Source organism: Python bivittatus, unplaced genomic scaffold (genome assembly GCF_059951505.1).
Source record: "Python bivittatus isolate LINGU-HERP-01145 unplaced genomic scaffold, Pbiv_v1 ctg000690_np1212, whole genome shotgun sequence".
NCBI lineage: Eukaryota > Metazoa > Chordata > Lepidosauria > Squamata > Pythonidae > Python > Python bivittatus.
Window position 1 is genome coordinate 965230 of NW_028277096.1, and position 12421 is coordinate 977650.

Here is a 12421-nt window from a genome sequence, read left to right on the forward strand (position 1 = left end):
CCAAGGATCCCAGCTCTGTAAAAAGCTGTCTGTCGATCTTGCACCATTCATCAGGGATGCAGAGAGTGTGAGACAGCAAAGTGTTGCTTTAAACAAGTGATGTCATGAAGTCTCCATGCGACTGCATCATGGCCCCCTCTGCTGTGCAGAAACTGAAGAAAGCACCGAAGCTTTATCCCTGAAAATGAGTGCTAAGCACTGGGGCTCCCAAATGATACCTGCACCTTCTGTACAGTAGATAAAACACAGGAGGTTTTTGCATTGGTATTTTTTATTCAGGGAATCACAGTGTCAAATTGCAAGAAAAAAGGACGCACCTGGAAAACAACAGAGTCAATTGAGGTCAGGAGATGATCTCCCCAGCGTGGCAGGTTTCATCATGGCCTTTCCTGCCAGAGAGATCTGCTGGCAGGCTGATAAATGGAGGGCATTTGTACTGGCTTTTTTTAAAGGATATTAAACAGCATGGGGCCTTCCTTGTAAGTATATCTTTTTAATATGAAATCAGGCATCAAATGTAAGCCTTTTCTCCTATATTCGATGCTAAATTAACAAGCTTTTCCACCTATCTTTGAGTCAGCAGACAACTATTTTTTGTGAACTTTGCTGTCCCTATTGCTGATTCCTCTCTTTTTTTTTCTAATTATATTTTTATGAAGCATTTTTAAGAAATGAAAAATAAAAATGATACACAAAAAACAAAAATAGGAAAAATAAAGTACAAAGCAGATAAACAGGGAATTTACAAACATCCTAGTATGATATTAGAATGCTAATATCAATATCAATAGACAGCACAGCAAATGTCATAAAATGAGATAAGAATTACAGTGATTTCTATTTGAACAATTAAAGAATTTATGTCAAGAGAAACCCAAAATTTGGATATGGTATCAGCCCATACATAGAGTTATAATCCAAAATGCTTTCCAAGTTGAATTACCTGATTGGGTAAAAGAGGGAAAGACCGACCTGACACCCTACTGAAGTATTGGGGGGAGGTGTAATTTAGTGGGTTAAGGCTGAACTTGGTCTAGGAAGACCTAAGCTATATTTATTATATTAAAAACACATTGCCTGCCACCCTTCAAAACCAACTTTTCCTAGGACTTCATACAATGCACATAAAAATAATACAATAAAACATTTTTGAAACTAAAATAATAACCAAAATGCAATATATCAACTACAGTTCTCATTGTATGACAATTATGCTTTCTCTTGGTCCATGCTATCTCAAAGAGTTGTTGTGGAAAAACTGGAGGAAGGAGTGATATGTATTTCGTCTTGAGTTCCTGGAGGAGAAGGGGATATGAATCTAATGAAGGAAGGATGGGTGAACAGGGCAGCACATGTGTCTGTGGTGCAACTCATTCAGGAGGAAAGGTATGATCTGCAGACCAAAATTTCAGCAAGTACTTTGATCAAGTAACTGGATGGAGGACTGGCCGAGAAGCCCATGACTGCCACTTTGCATTACATCAGGGTAAGCAATCCAAGGTCTATGAGACATAGGCACCCTCCTGACTCTTTTCAACATCTGAACTTCCCAAGATCATGCCATTAAAACCCGATGGCACAGTTTTCTACTAATTTTGGGCTGGTCTGGGAAACAAATGGAAACAGAAATGTATTAGTTCTTCAGAAGGCAAAAGTAAAGTCTCCTTTGAGCCAGGCTTGATTCCTGTGACTTTGGGGATAGAACCATGTGATTTTATTGACAATAACTCAGAACTGATTTGCCATTGTCTTCTTCTGGGTTGTCTCCCTTATATGCTGTCAAATGTGGGTGGGGGAAGACTCTAGTCCTGTTCTAACAATAGCTTCATTAACGCTGTCCCCTGTGACCCTTCACTTTCAAAAACCAAAATATTAAAACTGTAGCTGCCCCCCTGCTTTTTTTTTTTTTTTTTACAAAATAGTAGTCCTAAATTCTCCATAAATCATATATTGTTTTGTATTTCATGACACTGAAAAGTGCAAAAAATGCTGCTATAGAAAATTCTTCTTGCCCCAAAGAATGTGGTTAGACCTAATAGGTTTAAGCTAGAAGGGAGTAGATTTGGGGTGGATAATAGGAGAAATTTATATTTGTAAGGACAGTTTGAGAATGGACTAATTTTACCAGGATGGTGGTTCTCTCTATCTCTCCCCTGTCTTCAAGCAGAAGCTTGTGCCACCTGTAAGAAACATTCCAGCTTTGATTTCCTGGCTGAAACAGGGGAACTGGAATAAATACCAAGAATCTCTCCCATCACAATTCTTGTATGACCACCAACATGCATAACAGAAAGTGGTACTGGCGAGTCCTTGGGGCTCTCTGAGCTTGGTTCTTTTCTTGCAAATGTTTCATTACCCGGCTAGGTAACATCTTTGGTGCTAGAATGGGGTGGGATTTGCTCTCTGTACTCCCTCTGAACTCTCCTCTTCCTAGACAGCCTTCCCCAGTTGGCTAGACAAGAATCTATTCTGGAGCACTGCAAGTCATAAGCACAACAAAGCCTTACATCAGATTGAGGAGATCTGGTAGGGACTTGGCCCCAATGCCTTACCCATCCCAGTCTACCAAGTGAAGTAGCTGCTTCATTCCACCTAATGGTGGAGTGCACCTGAAAGCATAGCACCGTCGTCTTCCACCTCTCCATCAGCTCACCGAAGTGCATCCAATATACAGGAGCTAACATCAGATGTGTTGTGTTTTGATTTGAAGAAATATGTTCTTACTCTGTTCTTTCAATAACAAATACTTTGTGTAGCATATGGCTGTTTCCAACAGGGTTGAAAAGCTATCACCACCCACAAGCCCACCCACTCTTCTGTGTGAGCTTGCTAAAAAGTATTGCTGCAGCAAGAGTCAGGGCACTGATCCAGATTCTTGGTGAGGATGCAAATCATCCTTCTGGATGTAACATAAGCCAAAAAGACTGATCACCCAGAGGTCCAAATATTTGCTTGTTGGATTGCCTTCCTTGTTAGCATTTGTTCAGAGAACATGGCTAGGGCACACATATCACAGTAGGCAGTTGACAGAAACTTCGTTTTCCTTTTACTAAGAAATCCACCACCTTTAAACCAGAACAAGGCAGAACATGGATAAGCAACCTGTTATCATCTGATGTTTGGCTCAGCTTTGATCAGCCACAGCCAGCATGACCAATGGCAAGGGACTATCCTAACATAAAAGGACACCAGCTTGTCTTTGCCTGAGGTAAAGGGCCAGTAGTTTCTCTCCTCAGCCATGGACTCATTGACTTTCTCACATGAGTGCACAGATCTGTTTGAAATTGCCATACGTGCATGCCAACACAAGCAATAGAGAGATAAAATGTGAGGAGGAGGAGGGGGATGATTAATGTAGAGAGCTTTGGATAATATCAAACTGTTCAAACTTCCTTGTAATAAGAGTAGGTCAAAAGAAGAACTTATTACCTAGTGAGGTGACAAGCCACTCTTTGCTGGGATGAGTTCAGGTAGAGACTACATATTCATCTCTCAGAGATGCTTTAATTGGATTCCTGATCTGAGCAGGGACTGGACCACTGGCCTAAGTGGTCCTTTCTAACTACATGATTCCATGACTGTATGGGATGGTCCAAAAAGAGAGTGTGGTGATACTGATAATCAACAAATGTCTTGTAAGGGCTTTGGATAACCCCACAGTCAGGGGTATTAGCTTTGGGATAGTGGGAGCTATTTTATCATGCAAATCTGGGGACAAGACTAGGCTTTATTTATTTTACTATAGGCAAGTTTAGGGAGTTATACAGTGCTAAAAGTAACAAATTACAAATCAAGATAATTTCATGTGACTGCAATAGAGTGCCATGAATAAATCTCTGTGGACAAATCTGTTTGAGGCTCTTCATATTCAAAAAGATCTCATGGTTGTCATTTCTAGCTAGGCCAACTTTGAGAATATCCAGTGCTAACAACAAGTCATTCCTGGCATTTTCCTATTAATGCACATAGCCTACTTAATGCCCAGGGCATATAATAAGTACTGTAAAAAATGGCCCAAAAGCAAAACCTAGGTATTTCTGGATCCATGCTCTCAACCTTTCACCAAATTCCTTTCTTCATGGACACTCACGGCTGGAGCAAATTGCTTCTGTATGTCAGTTGGATAACAACCTTGGCTAATAAGCTGTGATGTTGAGTTGTATGGCTATCTTTCTTTTGTCATTTCAACCACCCCACCTCCTTGTTTCTCCTGATCTGAAACTGCCAACCTTTGTTATGCTCTCACATCTTGGAACCTTAGCATTGTTCTGCAGCTCATTGCTACCTCCTCCCCTCCTTGAAGTTATTCTGTACTTCCCCCCCCTTCAAAAATTCCCCTTTTTATTCTTCAAACTTCATCAAAATGACCACTGTTTCAGAAGAAGTAATTCACATAAGAATTTCCCACAACAGTAATTCCTTGCCATCATGAGCAAGGAGCAGTGAAGGTCCTGTCTTTGAGGGATTCTTCTTCCAAGGTCAAGCCTTTACTCTATTTTCTCAGTAGTTCACAAATGAGAACAATGGCCCTTCTTTTTAAACAAAAAACAAAAAACTGGAACACTTTACCTGTATAACAGGTACTATCACCTGACTCTTAATATAACTGTGGAAGTAAAGATGGGTAAATTCCCTTTCATGTGCATTCAGTCAGAAATACTAAGCTGTTCTCCAGACTGGGGACTGGGTTAACAAATTTCAGATTCAATTCAAATTTGGCTTTGTTACTCAGGGTTAGTTCCTGCACTCCCTAAGAACAGTTCCACCTCATTTACTCCAATCTACAAAGGCAGTGCTCTGTCTCTAAGCCATACTTCTCTGGTGAGCATTGAGTGGGGGTGGCAAGTGAACATGAGGTGAAGGAACCAAGTCTCGTGAATCTGAATAATTTCTGGACAGAGTATTTAGAATTCAATTAGATTGGTTTCTCAAAACGTTAAAGACCTCAACCTTATTTTATTCAGGTTGACAGATTTCCTATCAGAATAGATTCATGCTCAAGAGGCTATTTCTGAGTCTTTTTCTTACACTGCAGCACTTTGAGTGTGTGTGTGTATGAATAAACAGTGGAGAAGCAGGTCCATAAAAAAGGGCTAAAAAGGATGGAAGAATAGTTTCCATAAAAGATCCTCATTCATATTGTTCCACTAATACATTCTTTGGAAGAACTGTTTTTCCTAAGAAAATGAACTCCATAAAAGTAAATAAACAAAAAGCAGAGTTCAGTTTTTTCCCTATCTTCCTCTTTTCATCTTCCTCTTTGTTTGTTTTTTTAATCAAAAGAACAATTTGCCCACCTCCTCTTCCAGATACTAGGCTGACAGGAAAAGATACTAAGGCTCACTCCAGTTAGAACAACACGGTCCTAATGAGGTTGGCTTCTCCACTTTTGTAAGATCATCATGGGAGAGAGTGGATGACTACACAGTGCACTCATACATACATGTCTTCATACTGCACTCATAAGTTCATCATGGAGCTAATTTTACTTCTGCTTGAGGCAATGGGGCTATCAACCAACAACAGTGTCAGCACTACAAAGTAGACCAGATTGAGAAACCAATGCCATATGGGTCACGACTACTTCTGTTGGAACAGCTATAGTAACAGAATCACGCAAGTCTGAATGTGCTTCCCCTCCTTCATTTTATCTTTGTGTGAATTAGAGAGGGGCCTGTCTGAGGTGTTTACTCAAGTTAATTACTTGGAATGGGCTCAAGCTCCGCTTATCTGACCATTGCCTTGGTAGCACCTCTTCCCCCTGTCCTTCAATGCCATTCCCTATGCCCTCTATAAGTTGGAATTAAAGAGGTTAATAGCAGAGGGAAGTCTAGGACAAGAAACTAGGGAGACACAAAGCCTCAGAAGTCTTGGGAAATGTAATTAGCAATAGCCTTTGGATAAAATACATTTCTTGTGGGCCATTGAAGTTCTGTATCATGGTTGATCCAAAATAAGAGACAGAGAGGAGCAAGCCAAATTAAGCAGAGTTGGGAAGGCTTTTTTCTAGACCCAAAGTCCATTTTTCTACACCTAACAGCCAGGTTTTCAGCATCTGCTTTAAGACCAGACTAAATGAAAGGGTCTTTTCCATATAACAGAATGAATTTGTATTGGCAGCTCACCATATCTGTCATAAAATTATACTGTTGTTTCCCAACATGTCTCTGCTGGAGGGTTTTGTTTGTGGAAAGGCTAAGAAATTATTTCAGGGACATTACAAACAGAGACTTGTTATGGGGGTGTTCATTAGCACACCATGAGTGCCTGCAAAAATGCTCCATTGCTCTAACCAACAGCTTGAGTATGTTTCATTCAACTGATGTCTCCTGTGTGCTACGTTTAGGTGCTCTGTGTGTGTGTGTGTGTGTGTGTGTGTGTGTGAGAGAGAGAGAGAGAGAGAGAGAGAGAGAGAGAGAGAGAGAGAGAGAGAGAGAATTGTCTTCCATCCAATCAACCATTGCCCAACATTTCTCAGCTATGTGATTAAAAGGGCCTATGCAGGAATCTTCATTAAGCAACAACACTTCACAGTGATTCATCCAAGAGTTTGTTTGTTTGTTTGTTTGTTTGTTTATTTAAGAAAGAAAGAAAGAAAGAAAGAAAGAAAGAAAGAAAGAAAGAAAGAAAGAAAGAAAGAAAGAAAGAAAGAAGTTCAGAGGAGTTTAGCAGAATTATGAGTACTAAGAGCATTAAGATATTTTAAATTTTAGTTATATGCATTTTTTTAATCTTTCAGATTACTAAAGGATTATATCTCTAGGCTGTGGTAATCTCTGTCTACTTATAATATACATGAGGAACTCCTGAAATGTCCAACATTTTTCCTATCCTGTCTCATCCTGGCACAAATATTGGTCTTTGATGGCCAAGACTTAATTTTGCTGGAAACGTACAGAATTGCAAAGCTCACCGCTCATTCACTTTTCTTCCTTCTGCTACTGCTTTGTCGGCAGCAGTAAAGCTAAACTTTTTTTTTCCTGCCTAAGTGGTTTTTAAAAACAAGCAAAGCAAAGCAACACTGATTCGAGCTCTGCCGCGTCTTCTACATTGGTAAAATCAATAAGTACATGTAAAAGTCTCTCTTCCGCATGTCTCACGATAAACAAACCCAGATTCTTAAGAGCTGAAGACGCCCAAATTAGCAGTGAAGAGACAGTCGGTTGGTGAGTGTTGACGCAGCACGAAAACAGCCAGCCCCTATTTTTAATGACTAGCTAATTACCAGCCGTTTTTAATTAGGGGGCGAGCGGAGCCAAGCGCGAGTTTACAAACTTGCCACCCGCTAAACAAACACGTGTGCCAAGCTGGAAGCGCTCGGCTGCCTCCCTCGCCCCAGCCCCTCACGCCAGCGGGGGAGCGGCAGGCTGCGATCCGCCTCGCCTGGGGGGTCCGCGGCTAAAGACAGTCGTCTCCTGCGCCCGCAGCGCAGGGATGGTCTCTAAAGGAAGGGGTAATGGGGACAAGACCGAAGAGAAAGGAGAGGCTGGCGATTCCTTGTTCCCCAGGGAAATGACTTCTAAGAACAATTTGCCCTGGAATTAAGAGACAAATCTGAGCAATAAGTGAGGAAGAGGAGGAGGAAGGGTGGGGTGATAAACAAGACTGGAGGCACAGAAAGGTGCCGGGAGATGATATCCTGAACCAAGTCAGTTGAAGAACTAGCAGCTTCATTTGTACGATATGCACAGTTTGGGGTGGTATCAACCTTGGTTAGGTAAGGGGTGTTTTTTGGAGCTTACTGTGTTGTTCTAACTCAGCCTGGCCCATTAGTTTCATTTTCAATGCATTGCATCCACCCAGAAAATGGATTGATTAGGTAACCTGGTTAAGTGCATTGTGTGAATGCAGCCAAGGTCTCATCCCCCAATGTCCTGGAGAATGGATGCCAGTTTTGGCCTGGAGACCTTCTATAATTTATCTATCAAATGAATAAGGCTGCCCAACTCCGTAAAGACTCTGGGCAGCGTACAACATTAAAAACAGCACGAAACAATCTGAACACTCTAACGAGGTATGGAACAACGTGTGCCACTTCGGTATTTCTTCTCCATGCATTGCGAGAAGATATGGAGAATGATACAGGAACAGATCTATCACTGCCTGTGCATGAATGTTGGCCAACACAATTCCTAAGCATGGTGTGTAGATTACGGATTCAGTTTGCACACTACATTAAATCGTGATTTACTTAATCATGGTTACTGATTAAGCCATAATTGGCTGGGCTGGGGTCACATACTCTAAGCCATAACCATGGCTTATGAACAATGCAACATGATGGTTTCATGTGATGTATGAACTAGATTTCATACAGTGACCATCTCCTCCCAAAATGAGCCAGTCTTCTCATTGCAGGGTTAAGGTGCAAAATGAGTGGCCTGTTTATCCAAAGCTTAATGTCATCCCATAAAGCCCTCATCTGTGCCCTTAGGTTGTCAATTTTCTTGCAAAAAAAGGAAGAGCTAATGCTTTCTATGATGACTTTTTTCATCATCCCATGAAGATTTTTATCCCTGACCTAGAGTATTACTGAGGATATTATGTTCCCTGGATGTTTTGATTCCCTTTTCCCATCTCTCTCCTGATCTTCTGTTGCAAGCTTTGCATTTCCGTTTCTCTTTTCACCTCTGTTTAACTTCCTTATTATGTTTTTAAAGTGCTTTTGTTATCTGTCCTGAATGTTCTTTGAACAGAAAGGCAGGGCAGGCATTTTGGTAGATGAGTAAAAAGAGTTGCTCTCTGTATTGTACTTGGACTCGGAAACTGGCTGGCTGAAGGGCAATCAATTGGAGGGACCCTTATTAGCCATGATAGCTCTTCTGGCTCTGTGGAGATTCTCTCTTTCTGTTGTCAGGTGGAGTAGGGTCTTAAGCACTTGTGTACTAACCCGATTGCCCCATGGGGCCCTAAAATGCAACAACACTTTTTTTCTCTTTTTTGGCAATTGTCTTCCAAACGTACATTGCAGCAGCGCCAATAGTTCCTGGACTGTTTTCTTACAACTTTCAACGGGAAATCCAAACATGATAGAGTTAACACTGTTCAAAAGCCCGATTGCATTGGATTTTTCCAAAAAGTCATGGATTTAGCTGACAGCTCTAGATTTTTAATCTGGCTATAAGCACTTCCAGATAAGGATTCTGTGCCAGTTCAAAATTTGCTCCAGGTGATGTAGGTTTGGCTTCTGTCAGAACCAAGCATCCTCTTTTGTCTGATGACGATACAAGCAAGAACCGTTGCATGTAAGCCCAAGATCATGATGCAAGAGATACTCACACTGAGGAAAAGGAGCAAGAGACTCAAAGGGCTGTCCAGGGATCAAAAACAGTTGAAGCAGTATTGCATTATCAAAAGAATAGGTGTAAAATATAGTCAAGGAGCAGGCCAGAATCCAAACTTCTGGGTAAAAAAAAACTTGCTTAAAGTCTGAACATGTAAGTAAAAAAGATGGCTGTAAGTGATATTGCTGCTGGCCTAACTCAGTATTTTTATACAGAGTCAGTAGAAAACTCCACCCAAATGTAGTCAATATTAATTAGTGACTAAATAATTAATTAGGATTCAAATTTGGTCCACGAAATTCTGAATAAGCCTTAAACTGTACATATTTTGTCACTCTTGATATCACTCTGTAGCGATGCCATTCGTGTGGACTTAATGATGTGGAATAACTTCGGGAACAAATGATGGGGATATGTGTTCCAAAGGGGTAGAAAGAGAGAACTTTCTCTTTAATCCCCCACTTTGTTCTGAGACTTCAGGAAAAAATTGGGATTCCCCTGGTTTCATGGGTTCTTCCTCTTTCCTCCTTCCCTGATGAGAATTCATCGGAGGAAACCATTGCAGACCTGATTAGATGGTCCTACATTTTTCATCTGGCCCTGTTATGATTGTACACTGTACCCAGGAGCTTAATTCTCTTCAGAAAACAACCAAAGCAGGAGGTCCCACATTTAAAATATGCAATTACATGTTTTCTAGGAAGTTTCATCTTGCAAGGCCATTGAGGTTTAAATGTGGGACAACCCATTTCAGCCATACTTCAATGTTGGGAAATGGCCAGAAAGCAATAGGTTGGGAAGGGTTTGCATAAACCTGAAAGCACTCTCTGTCTAGATTGCAAACTGAATACAGAGAAAATATCATTTGAATAGGGTACATTTAGAGAATACAGGTTGTAGATAATTAGTTGACTTGGAATTAGTGTAAGAATAAATTAATCTAGGGAAATGGTTAGAAAATAGGGCTAAGTTTTATAGGCTGTTGTTATGTTTGGGTTATATGGATATATTTCTAGTCTTAGATTTTCCAGTAACATTGTTAACGTTACTAAATCTTTGGTTTGAAGGCCACTCTTCTCAACCCACAGGTGATCAATGGTTGCTTTCATATCACAAAAGAATATCCCTATGAATCTGTATAAAACTCTTGCTTTGAAATAGTGGGATAAGTGTGGAAGCCGATGCATGTAGAGGAAAGAAGACAGTGGTGGAATATTGTTAAAGCTGATGAAAAAAAATCTTCATGTATGTTGGGCTCCATTGAGAACCAGATCTAGAAAAGTAATTCCCTTTCTCATCATTTAAAATTCTGCTCTTCACACACATCTACAATCATTACCTTTATTCTGGTATACTGCAGAAACATTAGAACATAATGGCAACTTATGAACTGCATAATTCCTTTGATTCTTTGTTGTAGAGCCTTCTTCTTATTTGACATCAAATTTCAATGGTACAATTCCTGCTGAAATTCAAAAGTTGATTGTAACATGGACATTTGGTGGTTAAAGAGATGGAAGTAGTCTCTAGTTATTTCAAACGGTTAAAGTTAAGAAAAAATCTGAGAAATGATGAGAAGTATTCAGAAGATTCATATTTAAGATTTACGGATGAATTTACAAAATATTTTGGAACGGATCTGTTTTTAAATGCCCTTTTCTTCATTTCAAGTGCCTTACTTGAGGACAAATAGTTATGTGCATGGATGAATATGTGCTTTGTGTGTTTGTATCATGTCTTTTTTCTTCCAAATAATTTTATTTATAAATGGAAAGAATAAAAGCCAATACAAATGAGGGGTCACTCATGCATCTCGTTTGGACTACTGCAATGCGCTCTACATGGGGCTACCCTTGAAGAGTATTCGGGAGCTACAGCTGGCGCAAAATGCAGCAGTGCAGACAGTTTTGAATGCCCCTAGAGTGGCACATATAACACCTCTATTACACGAGCTTAATTGGTTGCCAGTTTGCTTCCAGGTCCAATTCAAGGTGTTGGTTATTACCTTTAAAGCCCTTCATGGCACAGGACCAGGTTATCTGAGGAGCCATCTCTCCCCTGTTATATTAGCCCACCCCACTCGGTCTGGCAGGAAGGGCATGTTGCAGACCCTACCAGACAAGGAATTATGACTGGCGGAGTCTAGGAAGAGGGCCTTTTCTGCCACGGCCCCCGCCCTGAGGAACAGCTTGCCACCTGAGGTGCGGTCCTCCCCCACTCTCCTGGCCTTCTGAAAAGGTATAAAAACATGGTTATGCCGGATGGCCTGGGGGCATGAAGGGGCCTCGCATTGCTGGAGCTGGCTCATGGGATGATTGATACTGCTTCCCCCATCTTCCTGATTTGTGTATTGCTTTTATAGATTTGTTATTTGTGTTTTAATTGGGGTATTTATATTTTTATTGTTTTATTGTCTTGGTTTTTAATTGTGAGCCACCCAGAATCACCTTCTGTGGGAGATGGGCAGCATAAAAATTCAATAATAAATAAATAAATAAATGATACAAAAAATACAAACAGAAAAATACAAAAGAAAAACAAAAACAAAAGAAGGGAAGGGAAGGGTATGAAAAGGAAAAAAGAAAGAGAAAAAAGAAGTAAATTTCCCCTTCATTCCAGCAAGTAAAGACAAATTTAATAGCCTATCACCATCTCTAAATACAACATAATCTCTCTTCTCCCCATAGCTCATCTCTTAAGTAAAAAAACAAAATCCAGATGCTTCATCAATCGTTCTTTGTCAGCAAAAGTCCAGTAAGAGCAACCAAATATAACTATTTTCCTCTTTTAGCTCTGATCAAACAAGCCAACCCTGTATTCCTTCCTAGAGTTTTTAAAAATATTCTTCCTCCCCTTTAAAGAGAGACCCAGAGGTAGTTGGTTAGTCATCTGTGTTTCAAGGCAAAAATCTTTCAGAACTTTAACAAGGTTTTTTTGTATACCCGATAAGTAAAGTTTATCCTTTTTTTTCTTTTTTCTTTTGGTCGCTTGCAATAATGTCCTTGAAAACCTCAACAGAACTCGTTTGTCTATCCAGTAAAAAAAAAAAATCCAAATCAATTTCCTGGTTTAATATCTGTACATGTCCTTTAGGGAATAAGCCGTCCATCAGATCCATTTGTGTTACGTTTAAGTCT

General features: G+C 40.2%; 1 long non-coding RNA gene across 1 annotated transcript in view; it reads right to left on the bottom strand.

Annotated features, from left to right (window-relative positions):
* The window catches only part of LOC148214355 (uncharacterized), a 169086-nt gene that overhangs the window by 153105 nt on the left and 3560 nt on the right, over positions 1-12421 (bottom strand). The window lies entirely within an intron of this gene.